Source organism: Oxyura jamaicensis, chromosome 6 (assembly GCF_011077185.1).
Source record: "Oxyura jamaicensis isolate SHBP4307 breed ruddy duck chromosome 6, BPBGC_Ojam_1.0, whole genome shotgun sequence".
NCBI classification, from domain to species: Eukaryota; Metazoa; Chordata; class Aves; order Anseriformes; family Anatidae; genus Oxyura; species Oxyura jamaicensis.
The window spans coordinates 11755728-11774221 of record NC_048898.1 but is presented as its reverse complement, the minus strand read 5'-3'; the positions used below and the strand labels follow the sequence as shown (position 1 = coordinate 11774221).

At 40.5% G+C, this 18494-nt stretch overlaps 1 protein-coding gene and 1 long non-coding RNA gene across 2 annotated transcripts in view; both read right to left on the bottom strand.

The window, feature by feature from the left end:
- LOC118169392 overlaps positions 1-9590 on the bottom strand; it is a 32895-nt gene extending 23305 nt beyond the window's left edge. Inside the window, exon 1 of the long non-coding RNA XR_004752061.1 lies at positions 816-9590. This is a non-coding gene — a long non-coding RNA (uncharacterized LOC118169392). The remainder of the gene's footprint in view (positions 1-815) is intronic.
- The window catches only part of ZCCHC24 (zinc finger CCHC-type containing 24), a 107019-nt gene that overhangs the window by 69611 nt on the left and 18914 nt on the right, over positions 1-18494 (bottom strand). The window lies entirely within an intron of this gene.

The following is an 18494-nucleotide window of genomic DNA, read 5'->3' as shown; positions in this document are numbered from 1 at the left end:
GAGTTCTCTTTTGGCTGGCAGGTGACAGCAGAGGGATGTTCCCTGCTAGATCAGGCACCTCTTTGTGCTAAAGAGACGATTATTTTTTCCTAGTGCACCTATGTACTTCAAGGGGAGAGCATACTTCTGTTGTTTCTAATATGTAATTCAAGACAGGTAATCACGATTTGATCTTCCTTTTTTATTTTTTCCCTATGGCGATACAAGCATAATATCGACTGAACAGAAAAGATAGTTGGATTTGAGCTCCGTATTTGCTAAATGCCTAGAACTGCTACATTACGCTCAGTACTGAAGATTAAAAGGATAAAACACGTTTCTCATGCATATCTAATGTTGTTGATGATATCAGTATTGAGATTCGTGCCTGCAGAGCTGTAGTTCCTTGTTTCATGTATCAGAGCTATGAGGACAAAGTCCGAGAACAGGGCATGCAGGGATCACTTCACAGCCTTCCTCCTGCACTTCCTTGCAAGAGGACCGGTGGCTATTTTCACACTGCATAGATTCACTGACACACCTGACAGACTTAGAGCTCCAGTTCCACTAACAGCAATTCAAAATGGGAAGCAAGGCAAGTCATACGAGAGGATTGTTCACTACGAGGAACGCGGGGTGGGTGTGTTTTAGAAAAATGGCTCATAAAGCCATTTAGCACCAAAAGTGAAAGTTGTCGGAGCAACTCTGCAAAGGTTCACTGGCAGGGGCATAGAGCAGAACCTGCTCCCACCTCCTCTCCAGCAAGCTACTGAGCTATTTCAGACTGCTTCACTACAGATATGTGGGTATCTTCTCCAAGCAGGGAAGGTACTTACTTTTGATTCTTCTTGCTCTTCTCTCTCCTCCATCTTCTTGTTCACAGGGAAGTGCTACCACAGCTGCTCCTCCCAGGAAGCAAAAGATCAGTCAATTGCTCATGCACACATCACGTCACACCGTTATCAGTGCTCCACAAACTGAGCATGTCCTGATCCATTTGGCCTCAGGAAAATATCCAAGGAAAAAAATACTACTTTCATGGTATCTTTTTGTAGACAGGAAGAATTGGGTAGGAACATAAAATTTTACAAGAGGAAGTTGTTTCTTGTACCCATCTATTTGCATGATGTATCTGGCAAATGCGGTTGCACTGTGGTAAAATGCAGGAGGTCCAGTTTCTGATGAGAAACAGAATTTTACGCCAAATGAGAATATTGCTGTCTTGTAACAAATGTCCTCTTTGATCATTCTTCTTCAGCCAGCATCCTCTGCATGGCACTGCTGTTTGTTACATACCACTAAGATGCAGTAAAGAAAAACAGTTAACCATGTGTTTAGTCAAATGTTAACATACCCGACATTCTTCACAAAAAGATGGAAGAACTCGCCCAGATACCTGGGCAGGAGCACACTGATCGCTCTTCTTTTGTTGAAACTGATGGAAAGGATGTGATCTTGTAACAGACCCTAAAGGTGAAAGACCATCTACAAGACGTGGGTGGGGGAATTGTACTGACACTGACTAGTATCTCGAGACAGGAATTTCTCATAAGTGGGCTTCCATCTTGAGGCTGCTATCTTCAGTGACGCTCTAGAGAAAAATAATCCACAGGTGCATGCTGAACCTTTCTGTTGAAGATGTTCCTAACTGTTAATGACTATGGAATTGGAGGGTGTCCTCTAACCAGGAAAGATCATGCGAAACAGACACATGGAAAAATATATATAAACTCTAAAACAATGTTTTGCCATGTGGGACAAAAAAAAAGGGAAGTTGGGAGGTTGACTTGAACATGAAGTAAGAAAAAGTTACAGGACCAGTGAAAGCCAGTGAAATAGTTTTTCTCCAAAATAATTTGAATTTAAAAGAAATGTTCAAAACCAGTATTTGAGTTTATTTCTATTTTCTTCAGTCATTTGATTAAACAGAAATTATGTTGTTTCAAGTATATATTAGCTTCTTTATTTCTGCTATTTTTGTCTATGCTTTATAATCCCACGGTGTTTTGTCAAACATAACTTCAAAGTGTTTCTTTCATCTATTTTTTTATTTTTGCAGAGATTGCCTTTGTTTTTCTATTTTTTTAGTCCTCGCAGTTAAACACGTAAGGCGTTAACTGTTTATGATTCTATAATATTACTATGCAGCAAGGGAACTTAAGCTGAATTTTAACTACGTTAATTCATTATTTTTTTTATAAATATGTGAAATCATAAATCACGTATTCAGAAATTAGAAAGGTTTTTATATTTTGAAAACTGCCGGAACAGCTTTGATTCTTACTCACAGTGATGACTAGTATGAGGTAACTTTTAGTACCTAGTGTCTGTCAGTGTGAGTCAGTCAGTCTCCCAGATTCACTATTCCCGGAATCAGCCCCAAACCTGAACTGGTTGTAATGAGGTGCTTGTCAAAGCTAGTTTAGGGGTGAGCTGAATCTGCAAATGAAAATTCACCATTTTCAAAATGTGGGTGCTGAAGCAACAGTTCTCTTCTGTTTCAGTTTGATAATATTACATGAAGTTGTTGCCAAAAAAGGGCCAAAGACAAAATAAGGACTAATAAAGTCTGCAGGGGATAGAATTTTTGAGGTGTGGTAAATAAGGAAGGGGTCAGGTGACTGATGCAATGACCTGAATCATCGGATCGGTTGCACACAACTACATTCTACCACAGCTGAATGTGAAATCAGAGAGACAGAATATGTTTTCTACTTCAGTTCTCAGAGCAATTTGGTCAGCTTTGGAGAAACAAGCAGAAAGTTTTACTGCTTCTGAGGACCTAACTGAGCAGTTAAATGCTGGCAATAGATAGCACATCAGTCACAGGCTCGCTCTATAGCACTGTTGGTATGCAACCTGTGGTTCTCAGTGTTGGCTGGGATGTAGGTGGTCAACATTTGTATCTCCAGCCTTGAATCAGAAAGGAGCAGATAGCTTTCTAGGAAGGGGACATCATTTAGAATGAGAAATACTTGTTTTATGTGGAAACATGAAGAAAAATACAAAGTACAATGCATGGTTTAGAGAATTGTCTTGTCATTTCTGACTCGGGGTTAACATCTCCATTGCACAATTTGAGTTGTTTCTATCCCATTATCACAACAGCTAAATAAGGTCGGACTGCCACACTAGCCGAAATTCTCAGCTACTAGTATTACCTGGCTTTTCCTGTTTGTTACGCAAACGTATTGTGGGCCACATCATCCAATATTACAAACAGATGCATCCCCACAGACCTGAACAGAAGCAAGTTCACGTGTCTGTGAGCAATGACGCTGTTAAGCTTGCCTGCCTTCAGATACGAGGTCCAACACAGAAAACAGTGCTGAAAACTTAGGAGAGGTGGTAATGCAAAAACTGATAGCAACAGAGAAGAGGGAAGATTTTGCAGATCCTAGTCCTGTCGCTGTTTGAAATGGAGAACTAATTGCAAACTGCCTGCAATGAAAAAACTGCAGTGCAAAGCACGTTTTCTGTGAAGAAGTTGACATAAAGAGCAAAGCTAATGCAGGTATTATGACTTAAAGTGGAGTTTGGGTTTTAATTTATCTTTATTTCCCCTCTTTCCCCATTCAATTGGGACAGAGAAAGTAGAATTTGAAGTCAAAATTTTACCTGTTTTCACTCTAGATCACTATTTCCTCACGTTGTAATCCAATGTATTCAGAGGTTCATTGTCTGCAGCATCTAAAATGTAGTGAGTGCCTCAAGAGAAATTTCTGTATCAACTACTTGGGTGAAATACTACTGCTTCATTGACTTGACCTGTGGGCTCTTTCAGTAGAGAGAACTCAGTATTTGAAAGAATAAGCTGTTTTCCTCCTGAACATCTGTGTCATGATTATATATCTCATTTTCTATCTCACATGATTTGTATATATATTTGTATTACAGCAGCTCCTTTGGAGCTGGAAATTGCATGCTGTTGGCATGCAGTCCTAATTCTCATAAAATTTTCATAATTTTCATAAAAGGCTCAGCTAAGTGAGAAGGACCACAAGCTCTGCAGTCTGTGGGATGTTTATCTCATTGGTTCATGTACATTACCCCAACAGAAAAGTCAGGGAGAGCTTAAAAGGAAAATTGGTTCCAAGGATCTTTCTCTTCTGGAGATGTACAGTGTGGTGGTACTTACAGTGTCCAAATTCAGTTACTCATCCTAGCAAGAACTGTCATGAGAAGGAGTCAGGTTTCTAAGAAGCAGTATGGAATACATCAGTGTTATAAGGAGACAGTGAAAATTTACTGCTGGATATTCAACTGCTGGTTTACAGTCCGATTTATGGAGTCCTACTAAAAAGTACTGTATGCTTTTTCAAGAACTTCAATTTTTGTGTTTTTGAATCTATAGATTTAACTCTTGGGGCTCACTGCACTTTGGTTATGTTCGTTATTGTAATGTACCCATCCAAAGTGTGCTAAAAACATCCAGAGATGAAACCACTGTGTGTTAGCTTGCTAGATATACTAAGCAGATAAATGACATGCTTTCTAGAGTGGCTTGCAGTGATGAATGAAATGCAGCCACTGGAGATTAAAAGAGAAAAGTATAGCAAAAAAAAAAAAAAAAAAGAGGTTAGAAAGGTAGATAAGGTTTGTGTCTCTGGGAACTGTATACAAGAAATACAAGAGTTGTGCTTTCCATTCCCCATTATGTCAGCTTCAGTGTGCTAAATACCTCTTCTTCAGCCTTAATTATTCTACATCAGTGGAAAATACCTTGGAAAGGAGACTGAATGGGGTCAAAATCCTGATCTTTGATACTCTGGAAAAGGGATGAGGAATTTAACAGTAGCAGCTGGATAAGGAGAGAAATTGATTGGGGAAGAATCTCAACAATGGAGGTAAGATAAAGAGAAGGTATGATACAGTGCAGAACATAGGGTCAGCAGGGTCAGACCCTTTGTGCATGCTCCACTAATTCTGCTGGAACAAGACAATACCCTGTTTCTGAAGGCTGACCGTCCAAAGTTGCTTATGTCTGACTCTAGCCCATACTGAAAATAGTAGGTCTTCACCACAGACATAGGTCCCTATTTAACTATACTTAAGGTGATGCTGTACACTGACCTCTCCCATTTTACATTTTACAACAGCTGGCAGTCTTCAGGCAACAGCTGTCTTCTCACTTCTCACACTTCCCTGGCTCCTATCTACACTAGCTTCTGCTTTTGACCCTTATCAGCCATCAAATGTATTAGGGGCTTGTAGGAGAGAAGACTATGAAGTAAAAAGAAAATATATGATTACAAGTGTTTATGAAGAGCGATGCTTTCGTGAGATACTGCTCTTCCTCCTGATGAAGATGGGTAAGATCCAAGGAATTGCATTGAGGTGGTTTGCATCCGTTGTGGAAAGGGACACTCAGCCTGCCCCCAGAAAGAGCAGTGATGATTACAGCTCTGCCACTAGTCCCCACTGCGCTATCTTTGCACACTGGTCCTGTTGAATCTCTGCATACCCCCACCAGAGGAACTGCTACAACAACACAGGCTCTAAGGCAAACTCTGCAGACTGCACCCAGCTCTAATCACCCAGCATCCATCATCACAAATAATCACCAATGGGAACCGGTGTTCAGATAAGACCTGCTCATGAATAATGAGCGGCTCGATGACCTTGGTTGAATATGTAGTCTGTGATCTACTGATCTAGTACTTCGAAGTGCCGGTAGCTGCAGAGTGGTTCTCTATGTAGGAGGTACAAACATTCAATAGCTCTGTTTGGAATGACAGCAGACACCTCCCAGAGTCTGTGCTGATGCTAAACTGCTGCTCTTGTTGTGTACGTCCATGAGTAATTCTACCATCTCCTGATGGTCAGAAGATTTATCTCTGTCATACTGGATACAACTATGGGCCTTTGCCACTGTCCTCCATGCAAAACAGTACAACATTCAGAGATGTAAAGCTTGAAAACCCCTTATCTGCAGAATGCCTACCTATGGTTACAGGACTTCTGGATCAGAATTAGCTGGGACCAACTGGTCCGAAGCAGAGGCAGACCTTGCCTAGAGCTCGGAGAGGCGCAAGTGCTAAGAGAAGGTCCCTTCTGTTGAGTGCTCTGCTTTCTGGCACAAAGAAGACTGCTACCAGCAGAGCAGCATTTGTTAGTGAGCAGAACTGAGCTTTCCTGGGTTGCCAGCTGAGCTGAGACAGTGTTACTTGCTCTCACAGGAGCTGAAGCTCAGCAGCAATATACCTTGCACTTTGAATGGGAGAAGGCATATCTGACCTCATTTTTCCCATGTTAGGGGAGACAGTTACTAAACAGAAACACTACATTACACACACAAGACTGACCCTGGGAAGAGACTAAGAATGCAAACCACAAGCGCATGCCTTGAGAAAGCTCAGAGGCTAAATTATAGGGAACAGGCACAGAACTGCCTTGAGTGACTGAGAGGGAGCTTTTGCTTCATGGCCATAAATCCTCCATCCACAGGTCTGGGAAGGGCCTGTAAAGGACAGAGCTTCTGTAGCAGTAGAGCAACCTTCCTCTCTGTCTTGCCAATCTAGAGGAGTGCTGCTGTTGAAACATAAAGGCAGAAGTAGCATAAAAGCAGTTTGTGGCTTGTTTTAAATCAAATACAATGGAAATGAGGAAAACCTACGTCTCACAACCTGTGCCTATGGGAACACGCCTTGGAGTCAAAGCATGCTCTAATATGCTCTGATGTTACTGAAAGTACGAAGGACAACGCTTCTTTCAATTATTCACTTGTCTGGAAACATTCCTTTGACCTGTTCACATAAAAAGCTCAAGTAAAAATTTATTTTTATTAAGCAGCTCCCCTAAAAATGAAAATTTCTTTTTCCAAGGGGTTCCTTAGCCCAAGACTCATGGTACAGAAATTTCTTCTCAGGCCTAAAGTGTAATAATTGTAAGGATTAGATTATATTCCAGAAATGTAAATCAGAGAGAGAAAAAGATGTGAAGATACAGTTGTAGGGGGGCTCCATATGATCTTCTGAAGTGCCAGAAGACTAATTGTAGCAATTCACCTTTACGGCATAGTGGGTCTCTGTATGCTGTGGGGCTCCTGCACCGTGGCTCTGCCAAGCATTAGGGTTTGTGTTGAAAGATGATGACCCAGAGCTACGGCTGTTGGGAAATGAGCTGGCAAAGGAGACTGAGGGCTGCAAAACAAAATTCCTGTGAGGAATTCTTAGTCTGGGGAAGGACTGGACTGCTCAGTCTAAAGCTTTGTGGTCAGGGTAGGGGTTATGGAGAAAGCCTTTGGGCTGGAAAGAGGCTGCCAAGGAGACTGAGGGCTGTGGAAAGAATTGTCCCTGAGGAATTCTTGGTCTTGGAAAGGGCTCAGGCACCTTGTGTGCAGCTCAGCCTACGACTAGGGTCAGGCTTCAGAGAGGAAGCCCAGAGTTACAGCTGTGAGATGCTGCAGATAATCCTCCAAAGAAAACTAGGAGACAATGTTACCATTCTCCTTCTACGTTTATTGAGGCTCTAGAGGGACTGGGACCCTGAAACAGCATAGCTGAGGAAGCAAACAATTCAGTATGTACCTCACGTAGCTTTTTTATTTCTGACTCAGAATTGCCATTTGTGATGCTCAGTGTAATTTTTCAGTAGCAGTGCTAAATTTGGGACATACTATGCCTGTTTAGGGCTAAGAGTAACCGATAATCATTCAATTTCTTCTCAACTTTTCCACCAAGAATCTTGATTTGTGATCAGTTTTACCTCCAAGCTATACCCACCCCCCCTGCTGCCTTCTGGTCTTGGAAAACAAGCTGAAATCTAAAGTTTCAGCCATTCTAGGAATCTCTCCTGATTCTTTTTTTCCCCATCTCTGAGAAACTTGATCCACCAGATGGGTGGGAGAGCTTATTGTTTTTTTGTCTGACATCTGGATTTCGTTAGCAGACTCATGCGTGCTGAATCAGGAATGGGAGCTCAGAAGAAAGCAGATGAGAGTTAAAATTGTGTTAATGCTAACAAAAAAAATAAAAATAAAAATGCCCCATTCCCCTCTCCAAGTTTGCAAACAAACACAGAACATGAGTCATGTGGTGAGCTCAGTGTAAGCAGCACAGCCCTTATCAGCTGTACCCACTTAAATTAATGCTGGATGCATTAATGTCTCAAGCACTGATGGAGAAGAACATTAACTTGTTTACTTATATATGTCAACATTATTTTAAAAAAAGAATCCTTTCACATGAACAACACTACTTTTCAGGTTTGTGAGCTTATGAGAGAGAGTCTCCTGTCTTCTATTTAAACAGAGTCAGTACAGTATGCAAGGAAATAATTTACAACATACCAACCAGGTAAGACTTGCTGCTCAGGAGACCGCTGTAAATGATAGCAGCAAGAGGGAGGGTTTTTTATTTTATTTATATATTTTTTTAAAGTTTAACATGAAGCAACAGGAGTGTTGTCCTAAAAGTCAGGGTGTTATTAATTACCATAGCTCTCTTTACTGAGTAATAGGAATAGTAATGTAAGCAGGAGCTGTCTGTCAGTCCTGTATGTGGTGCTGTGCTGTGCCAACAGCCTCTGGATGGTTTTTAGATCTTTTTTTGCTAAGACTGATGGCTGCAAGCATACAGCATCCATCTCCCCGAGGCACAGGGCGCTCAGGCTGAGTGCTGTGGCACCCAGCCACAGCCCTGTCAGCTGCAGGCACAAAGAGGGGGAGATTAAAATAGTATTTGTGGATGCATGGCACAGGGAAAGAGGGACAGACAAGAAGCTTTTGGTCATGTTGTAGAAGTTCAAATGAGTCTAGAATAAGAAATCAAAATTACAAAATAGAGAAAAGGCAGAATTAGTACTTCATGTATTGTTAAAATTGGCATCTGTCCCCTCTAAAGAGGGGGACCTCAACCTACACATCTGATGTGCATGTACAGCTGCTCTACTCGGACAGGACAATGGTATCACTCAAGGTACAGCTGCATAATGTTCTTGTATTTGCAGAAAATGGATGGAAACATTTGGTCACTAATGAAAAAATGACCACTACATTCTAAAATCAGAGCAGTTAGTTTCATTTGAATACCAGCACCCCTGGCTACATCAGAGATACGGCTGTCTCCTGTCCTGAGAAAGTTACGTTCCCATTACAGGTGAAACGCAGGTGGATGTGTACTGGCCTGTCACAGGTGTGTAACCACCTCAGGACAGAAATGAAGCCATAATTTTACACAGCAAGGAACGTTTTCAAGGAAGCCTGAAAAATACTGGACTTAATTCTCCACTTTCCCATGTTCGGTGTAAACACTGACGGTGGCAGGCAGAGCAGAAAAGCCCAAAGTGTGACCATGGTGGTGGCCTGTCCTCATGTAAAGGGTTGCAGAGAACCAAGCCCAGGCACACCTGGCATTACAGGACAGACTTGTTCTAGATAAGAATGATCAAGACAACAGCACAATTTTAGCCTCTTGTCATTTAGTTCTAGTGTATTAAACCTGCTAAACCAAGACTTAGAGAAATCTGTCTTAAGTAGCAGACTTCTGATTTGTATTGAGCAATAAAAAATGCAGGCCTGGAATTAGTTTTTTTTTTTTTTTTTTTTTTTTTTTAAAAAAAAAAAGCTATTTAAACCAATGCATTCTTTTTTACTTTAATAATGAATCTCCTTTGACCTTCTGGGGAAAAAAAAAAAAAAAAAAAAAAAAAAAACAACCTACCATTTCTTTGAAATGAGCCTTTCTCACAGCCACTTTTTGCTCTTCCTTCTCTCATTTTCTTACCTCTGTAATCAGGCATTGGGGCTAAGAATAACATTCTCTCTGCTCTCACTTGCTACTGGGATGGTCCCCTTCCTGACCCACGAAAGACCCCGTGGGCAGTGTTGGGGAGCATGTACTTGGGCTGCAGGTGCTGTGGGTGTGCTCGTTCAGGTGGAACTATTGATTTGCCTGGGCTGTTGCAGAGTTTTATCTATAGCTGTACACCTGTGACATGGGTTAAAATTAGAGATGGATTCAAAACCAGTATTTTGTATGTGAAATCCTTGGGCCTGGGAAATTACACTGAACTCATGTCCAAAATTAAAGCTTGAGACCACATCTGAAGTCTAGTTGAAATGTGCTCTTTCTCTGCAGAAAGAAAAAGGAGTTGTTTTCAGGACTCGGTAACACACATCTCCAGAGGTTCTGCTCTACCCATGCACATTTCTGCACAGCCAAAAAATGAGATAGAAACAGAGAGTAGTGAGTGTCTTGTGGAAAATCAGGCTGAAATCTGAGGCTGAACTAGTAATCAAGATTATGTCACTTCCAAAATGTCTGCTGTTACTGCTAAAATCCCCAAATATTTCAACTTATGTGCCTGTCCCTGTGTGCTTTATTGCCTTAGCTAATAATTTGGCACTGACTGGGCCCTGACATGAAAGGCTTATTCTTCATTTTGTCTAATTGCTATAGGAACATTTTAGCTTTTCTGCCCTGTAAAGGAAATTTGGAAGAAAAGGCTTCTTTTTTAAGGAAAGAAACAAGTTTTTGCAAACTTTGGAAATGTCTCCTTAAGTAACAGTCTTCTCTTAATGACATGTCAGACAATTTCTGGTATAAAATATAAGATGCAAAGGAAACAAGTTTACGGTAAGCTTATCAGCAAATTTGACTATTACTTTATTGCAAGGTGTATTTTGCTATTAAAAAATAAATGTGAGAGTTTAAGATATTTAGCATTGGTGAGGTGATGCAGAGAAAAAGCATAGAACTGAAGCAGGTCTTGTGCCTGTGGTCTGAAGTTCTGTTCTCAGCTCTTTTCAGTTGGGCAGCTGGGGAAAACATTAGGTTTCTGAGACTCATATTACACATCCGTACTACATAAATACACTGACTTTCTGGATGTAGAGTGGAGTCAGAGCTAACACTTCCAGAATATAAACAGGAAAAAATATTATGCAAGTGACTGCTTAATGGTACTAATTTTAGGGAACAAATACTTTTTTATAATACTGAAAGCACTAGGAATTGCCTTATATGGAAGAAAAAAATCTAATTCAATATAAATACAGTTTCTGCTCTCATTTGAATTTGCAAGAAAATTAGCATGATTAGATTGATGGGTCCTCAAAGTCTTCGGGTTTGGTGTTGTAACAGTTACAAACACTGTCCTTTCACAAGTGTGTACTGAGTGGTACTGCTGTAATAAGAAACCTGCAGTTATAATACCATCTGAACTAAATTGCCATTAATTTAAGGCTAAAACATGCGACTTTTACTGTGCAGGCAGCAAATGGCAGCTCTATCAAAACGTGCTCCTTGTGGGAGGGCACAGTGACTGGAGAGCTACTCCAAAGGGACAGCCTCTTTACAGAGTAAATGCAAAGCAAGTCCATGAGCCCTAGCATCACTGATGAGATCAAATGCTTTGTTCTCCAACACATGCAATGCCTTCCAAAACAATTTTCATCCTCAGGTCGCCCTTTGTAGCACCAGGATTGCTGATTGTAAATAACCCAGCTGGCTCAGTATACTCTGTGAGGTCTTATATAAATACATATGTATGTATTTATGTATGTATTTGTTGTTATAATAAATGCCTGTTTGCTTCAGCTTTTATATTTTAGCATTATTGTATTTGGTGCAAAAGTATTTTATGTAAAAGCGCAGAGAGGAAGGATTGTGGTAAGTGTTAGAGCTAGAAGAACAATCAATGATTTCTTGTAGCACAACCTGAAAAGTTGTTTAATTATCATAAAATAGACTCACAGAATCATTAAGTGTGGAAGGGACCTTGGGAGGTCACCAAGTCCAACCTCCTGCTCCAAGCAGGACTAGCACTGAGTTCAGGTCAGGTTTTCTAGGGCTTTGTCCAGTCAGATCTTGAAAGCTTCCAAGTATGGATGGAAATTCCACAACCTGTATTTCACACTAAACCAAAATACTCTTATGAAGTGAGAAAACATGATTCACCTAATGTTCCATTACTACTTGCTTATCAGTGCGAATGAGGAGTTTATAAACAAGTGAGGTTTTGACCTGGTAGACTTCGCTCTACCTTATCTCCAAATCAGCTCGCGGAGAGCTGGAAACCAGACGTTACTTTCCCTCTCGAGAGGAATGCTCATAGTAATTGTTTCCAAGCTAAGCACTTAATTATAGTTTATCATGAGTTTTACTGCAAGCTAAGCAAATACCAAATTGTTAGTAAACAGAGTTCAGATTTAGACCAGTGCAACAGCAGCTATGTTCAGTCTACTTCAAAGAAGTTGATAAAAGTCTCCCCGTGACTTGCCCAGGATTTGGATCCGATCTGTTGTGCACAGTTTTTAATTAAATTATGCATGTTCACTGTAATGAGCTCTATTATTAATATGCCGACATGCAATAATAGCAAAATAGGCTGGGAGATTCTCTGGGAGGTTCTTTCACTTGTCTCGGGACAGAATCACCTGTGAAAATCCTGATGTCTGTTTATCCACAGTATTCCAAAACTTTTCCAATCCTCAAGAGCCTCCCCAAGCACTCTGTTTCAGTGCCTTCCAGTGCCTCCCAATTAGAAACAGTCAAATTCAAGCCCAGTGCTCACAACTCATTAGCTGTGGGTCTGGAAAACAAACTGTGCCCTTTATGTAAGGTTTTAAGCATATTTGCAGTTTATTATGTATTTTGGGAAGGGAAGATGACATTGGTTCTGCAGCCTTTAATCAGAAGTCATGTTTCAGAGACCCCAGATTAATCTCCCTCCTCTCTACTCTTCCCTGAATACGGCTATTCAGTTATACAGTGCTGAACCTGGAGCCCGAAGAGGCTTTATCAGTGCTGAAACCCTCTTCAGTTAAAATGCCAGGTATCTGTGAGGGTCTACATTTAAACAGCATTCATCTCCTGACGTCCACCTTGCTGTCAGTGGTCATCCCCCGATGCTCTGAGCTTATCTAGGTAGTGAATATGCAAGTGAGATATAAAAGCAAATAAAAAGAAGTTGGAACACAGTGAAACGCAGTCCAGTTGTGAGGCAGGTCTTCCAGTGCCAATCCCACAGCCACCCCGTTGACAGCAATTGCACGGGACCCAAGAGGCCACCCCAAGGTCGCTGCAAAGCCCAAGCACGCATGCTCTCTAACAGTATTTGCCTTTAGCACATCTGTTTACATTGCATTTCCCACAGCAGAAAAGCTTGAACTTGTACCAGTAATAAAGACTGAACCACAGTAATAATGGCTCAGTGCTGGTACATAAGGAAGAGTTTGGTTTTGGCTGCTCTTCCAGACTTTGGGGAATGCAATTATCAAGCAGTGTGCTAAACAGGAAAGGGGAACAGACACAGTTCACTTGATATTTCTGTTTTCTTTTTCACTATCTAATTGCTCTTATTCTGGTATGTAAGGGTTTGTTATCTTCTTTTGAAACACCCAGTTTATCAAACAACGACGTAAATGCCACAGGTTGCAGCCACGGTTTCAGGAGTTCTTTGGGAGCATGCTCTCAAAGCGGGGCTGGTGGGATCCCTTCTCAACATACAGCTGGCCGAGTTGCTCACCCCTCTGATAAATGGTTTTAAGGCATGACATGAGCTGGTTTTGCAAAATTTCAAAAATAGAGAGCGATGAGTATCTTTTGATGTTTCAGACTTTTTAAGCAGCTTGTATTTCCAGAGGCAAAAGGGACGTTACAAAATTAGAGCTCACCAGACTTTTGTTACAAGATTTCTGCAAGTCTTCACAGCAAAAGCAGAAAAGATCTGAGAAAAATGTATTCAGCTAATCTCACAAACTCTGAGAAACTTGGCAGGGCTAAGTTCAAACATAGGGAAAAAAAGAAAAGGAAAGAAAAAGAAAAAAAAAATGACCTGCAATAAATTTTGTATTCTATTTGAAAACCTAGAGTTTTCAAAATGACTGCATATAGTAAAAACAAAAAGCAAAACAAAACAAAAAAAACCTTAGCCAAGTCCAAATCATCTAAAACAATTTTATCCAGGTTCTGAGTGGAAAAATATGAATAAATGAAAGTAGTATGTTGTGTCTAAACAAGAAGGAGAGCCTCAAATTGTTCCAGTATGTCATGATGTGCAAGTTTAGTATCTGCATAGGTGTTTGCAAAATGAATACCTAAGCATTGCAATTTCTTAGAGATTCAGGTGAAGAAATATGCCCTATATAGAAGAGGTTAATGTGTCAGTGTTTATTTTTAAAACAGAGAATTGAGGGTCTGGATATGAATGGATTTGTCTTCTGAGTGCCACGTGCAGTTTGGAAACAATTACAGCACAGATTGCCAACAAGGTTTTTGGTTTTATTAAAAGCAGCGCTACTGTACCAGATATTATTTTACCTGTTGTTTTATTATATATCCCATAATATCATCCTAACCTCTGTGAGTAGGGTACTGGTTTTAGTGATTCGAATGTCATTTTATCCATATCAGGGATTCACTGTCAGGCTTGTATTAATTCTCCCTGCCCACAGAATTGAAGCATAAACAAGCAAGATCTATACAGCACAGTATCAATTGCCAGTGAGTATATTCTGATCAAAAACTATAGTGAAACCTGTAAACCTGAGCCATATGGGGTTTCAGATTCCTACGAGACTGCAGGGCTCATTCTATAACTGAATAATACCGATATTTCTCTCAGTTCACTGGAGGAAAGACTTGTTTATTTGGAGGCCATCACTAGATAATCAAAAGACTACTGTAAAATGTAGAAATGAGAACTATAAATTACTGTTTTCAGAGTGAATTTTAAGGACATTTTCAGTCTATGATCTTCCTTAACTTCAGAGCCTTCTGAAATACCATTTTCCACTACAAATATATATTTTTATTAAGACCTCTAAGCCAAAAACCAGACGGGTAAAATGTTTGTTTTTGTAACGATGGCAGTTTATTCATCATTGCCATCATTGCCTTTGGTACCTGGAGAAAGCACAGCTGTGGACTCCTTGAATTTTGAGGACACTTGAGAGCCTTTCACAACCATAAGGCGCAAGACAAATGAGATGACTGCTTCAGGCATGAGAGTTGCTGCAATCGTGCAGCCAAATAGCTGCCTGCTGAGCTAGCTCTGCTGCCAAAGACCCGCTATATCTGACTACAGGGAGGGACAGCTTCAGGGCAGCATGATCTGGCAGACCGAGCTGTGGATGGGGAAAAAAGGACTAAGCTCAGCTTGACGCTGATTTCTTCCACATCCTGCATGAAACCACAAAAGCAAATCTATGCAAACTCAGGCAGCCACAGTAATTACCTACTACTCCCGTTGACTTGAATACGTATTCTCAAGGTACTTGAGTTTGGCAGGATCTGCTTCAAAGATCACAGTTGCCAAAGGAAAGACTCCTATTGTTGGCCTCATTAATATGGATCACGCCATACATTTCATTCACAGAGCTAAAAACGCAGTCCAAAATGAGACTAATGTTGCGTCCCATTACATATATACCTGTGGTAGTATGTCTGTATTTCTATGAGCATGCACATGCATTATCTATCCTCTGTGAGTATAGCACACAATTTGGAAATACACTCTGCAACAGTTCTGTATCTCCCAGGGACTGGACTAAACAGTTTTCAGATAGCTTGTCACTAGCAGGGGGATCAGAACTGCCTCCTCGGCCAGCACTTGGTACAAGGTGGCTGGAGTCATGTATTTTTGAGTGACTAGGTCTGTGTATATTTTCACAAAATGATTTGACAGAGCTTGAACACGGTTAGGACAGAGACCAGCAGATGGAACTTGTGCTTGGCAGAAGCACGCAGTAAAGCAGTTTGGAAACTCTGAGTACAGCAATGCTGTGCTGGAGCTCTGGGCTTGGACACTTCCAGGACAAACCATTACCTCCCAAACTAACAAGAGGAATAACATAGGCAGTAGATGAGGTCTAGGATCTACGTCCACATCTTTCCTTACAAAAGACAATTTTGAATAATGCTGAAAGTTCAATCATTCACTGACTTCTTAGAACCTGAACCAGGACTTTTATTCACACATGTCCGTATATACTACATCTACCCCCTTACTCTGTACTTTGTGTGGGTTAGATCTGTATGACAGCACTATCTAATATGTGTTCTAGGACTGAGTGTAGAGTGGCAACATCACAGAAAAATTGTAATTTCCAAAACATTACATTGTAAAGGAGCAAGATTCATTTTGTAGAGGCCATGCACAGAACAAAAGAACCCACTGTTCATGCTTTATAGAATTTAAATATGTAGACTACGTTGATAATAGGTGGAAAGAAACAATGTGAGTTTTTTAAATTCCTTCTGTGAATTTCTGCATCCACATTTTTCTACAAGAAAACAAAACAAAACAAAAACCACAGAAGTTTGTTAAATCCCATTTCAGTTTCCGAACAGATTATTTTGAACAGGATATCATACAAACTGCAGATACCTGAGGTACTAAAATACTAAAGATGACCTTTTTTCAATTATAATCTCCTAGAAGATGATCATCACTTACGATAGTATTTCCATCAGTACCGTACACTATCCACTCTTACAGTAACTGAGAAATTACACATCTTTACAATGTTCATAACAAGCAGATTTAAGGGAGAATATAAAGTCTCAAAGTTGTTACACAATTTCTTTGTTAGCAGGAAAAAATCCGTAAAACACCCCTTTCAAAAGCTGTTTCTTATTAGGCAATTGCATTAAAAAATAAAAAATGATTTATTGATATGCATTTTGTCCAAATCAGATTAGTTTATCTCTTGTCTCATTCCAAACCCAAGTACTTAAAATATGCAAAACTACTTTGCCCTTTTTTGTAGAATTTGCAAAACAACTTTCATTTTTGACAGCATTAGTGAAACTTAGCATTGAAATCTAAGTGATGAAGTAGCGTATATAATGTTCAAATAAATCAGTTATTATCAAAAGGAGTGGTAGCAAACAGGGTCTTTCTAGTTAAGGTCTGACCCTGCTGCTGGTACTCCATTCTTGTGTGCAACGTTTTCAGAGGTTTGAATGTAACTCACACGCACCAGGTCAGCCCCGGTTGATCTGTTCTCAAATTTAGAGAAAATAAGGCAAGTGCTTAAGTTCCTATGAGAATTTGTCTGCTGTTGTTCAAGAACACAATTCACTGCTGACTAGCACTTGCTTGTGTTAGAAATCCCCAGCAAAGAACTATTTTGATATCACCTGCTCCTTAAGTAGGACTTGAAATTTGATTTGTAGAAACAGGTAGGTGCCTAAACAACACAGGGCACTGATGAGGTCTGATCTGGGGTGCTTCATGCGTTTGTAGTCGCACACATTCAAGACAATGGAAAGCGCACAAGGACAGCCATGAGCACTGGGGAACAGAGAGGATGACTAACTTTGTGAGGGGACCGAGAAGGCATGGATCAACTAGCCCTACAGGACGCATGCTGAGAGAGGATATGGTTGCAGCCTATTAATACATCCTGAGATAAACACCAGGCAGGGAGATGAGCTATTTCGGGGAAGGTCACTGTTGGCAAGAGAACAGATGACTATACAGTGACCACTAATTACATTTATCCTGGAAATTGAAAGATTTCTAATTATTAGAGTGAGGTTTTGGAGCAGCTTCCCACTAGAGCAGCAGTGAGGGCAAAATACTGACATACTTTCCAGCTAAAACTGGATCAGTTTACGAAATGCGCTGGACGATATGGCTGCCTGTAACTGTAGCTATGATGTCCTGCAGTCCTCCAGTCCTTAACTTGATTATTGGCCAGCCATGGGCTATGCTCTTTAGGAGGGGAAAAAAAATAGGATGTGCAATTTTAATAAATTAATCTTCCTACCTGCAAAAGAAATAATGCATTTATCCTCCAACACTGACACGTCCACTTGAGACTATCAATGTGAGCTGCAGCTTGCATGTATTGGTCATCACGGGACCCGTTGCATCCATTTGACTTCCTACACCGCAGGGCACAGTCATGTCCCACAGCTCAGCACTGTCATTGCCAAGCACACCCAGGAGCTGTAGTTCTAATCCCCTTGCTAAGTAACATGTGCTGTTATGTGGTCCTGTCTCCATATTTTGCTGTAGCATGTTAAACTAAGTGCATTAAACACAGAAGTATACAAACCGGAGTGTTTTTGATCGTTGTCTTTCTCAAGCAAAATGTCATGTTTTCCCCAAGAGAACTGCCTTACTCAATGTATATTAAAAAAATATGAAGTAAAAATATTTTCAAGTGCCGCGCCCAGGTCTGCAGATGTAGTTTAATTCCACAGCTTTCATTAGAAGTAATGAAAGATATACAGCTAAATTCCATGAAGAAAACAGCTTAGCCCATGTATAGCAGCAGTTGGAATACACTCAATTAAAGCTCATCTGACATTAGACTTGATTTCACACTGACCTTGCTCAGCTGGCAAATGCTTTTCTGACTGTGTTTTGGCTTATATGTCTGACATCCCCGACTGCCACAAACTGTGGTTAATTCTACACAGATTAATTTTGCTGAAAGTCACACATTAAGAGGGTAGGAGGTTAAAACCACAGTAAAGCAGATAACAGTAACGTCCACATCTATATTTCTAGAATATTGGCAGAGCTTGAGTTTCCTTGGGACTCTACATAGAAAATTA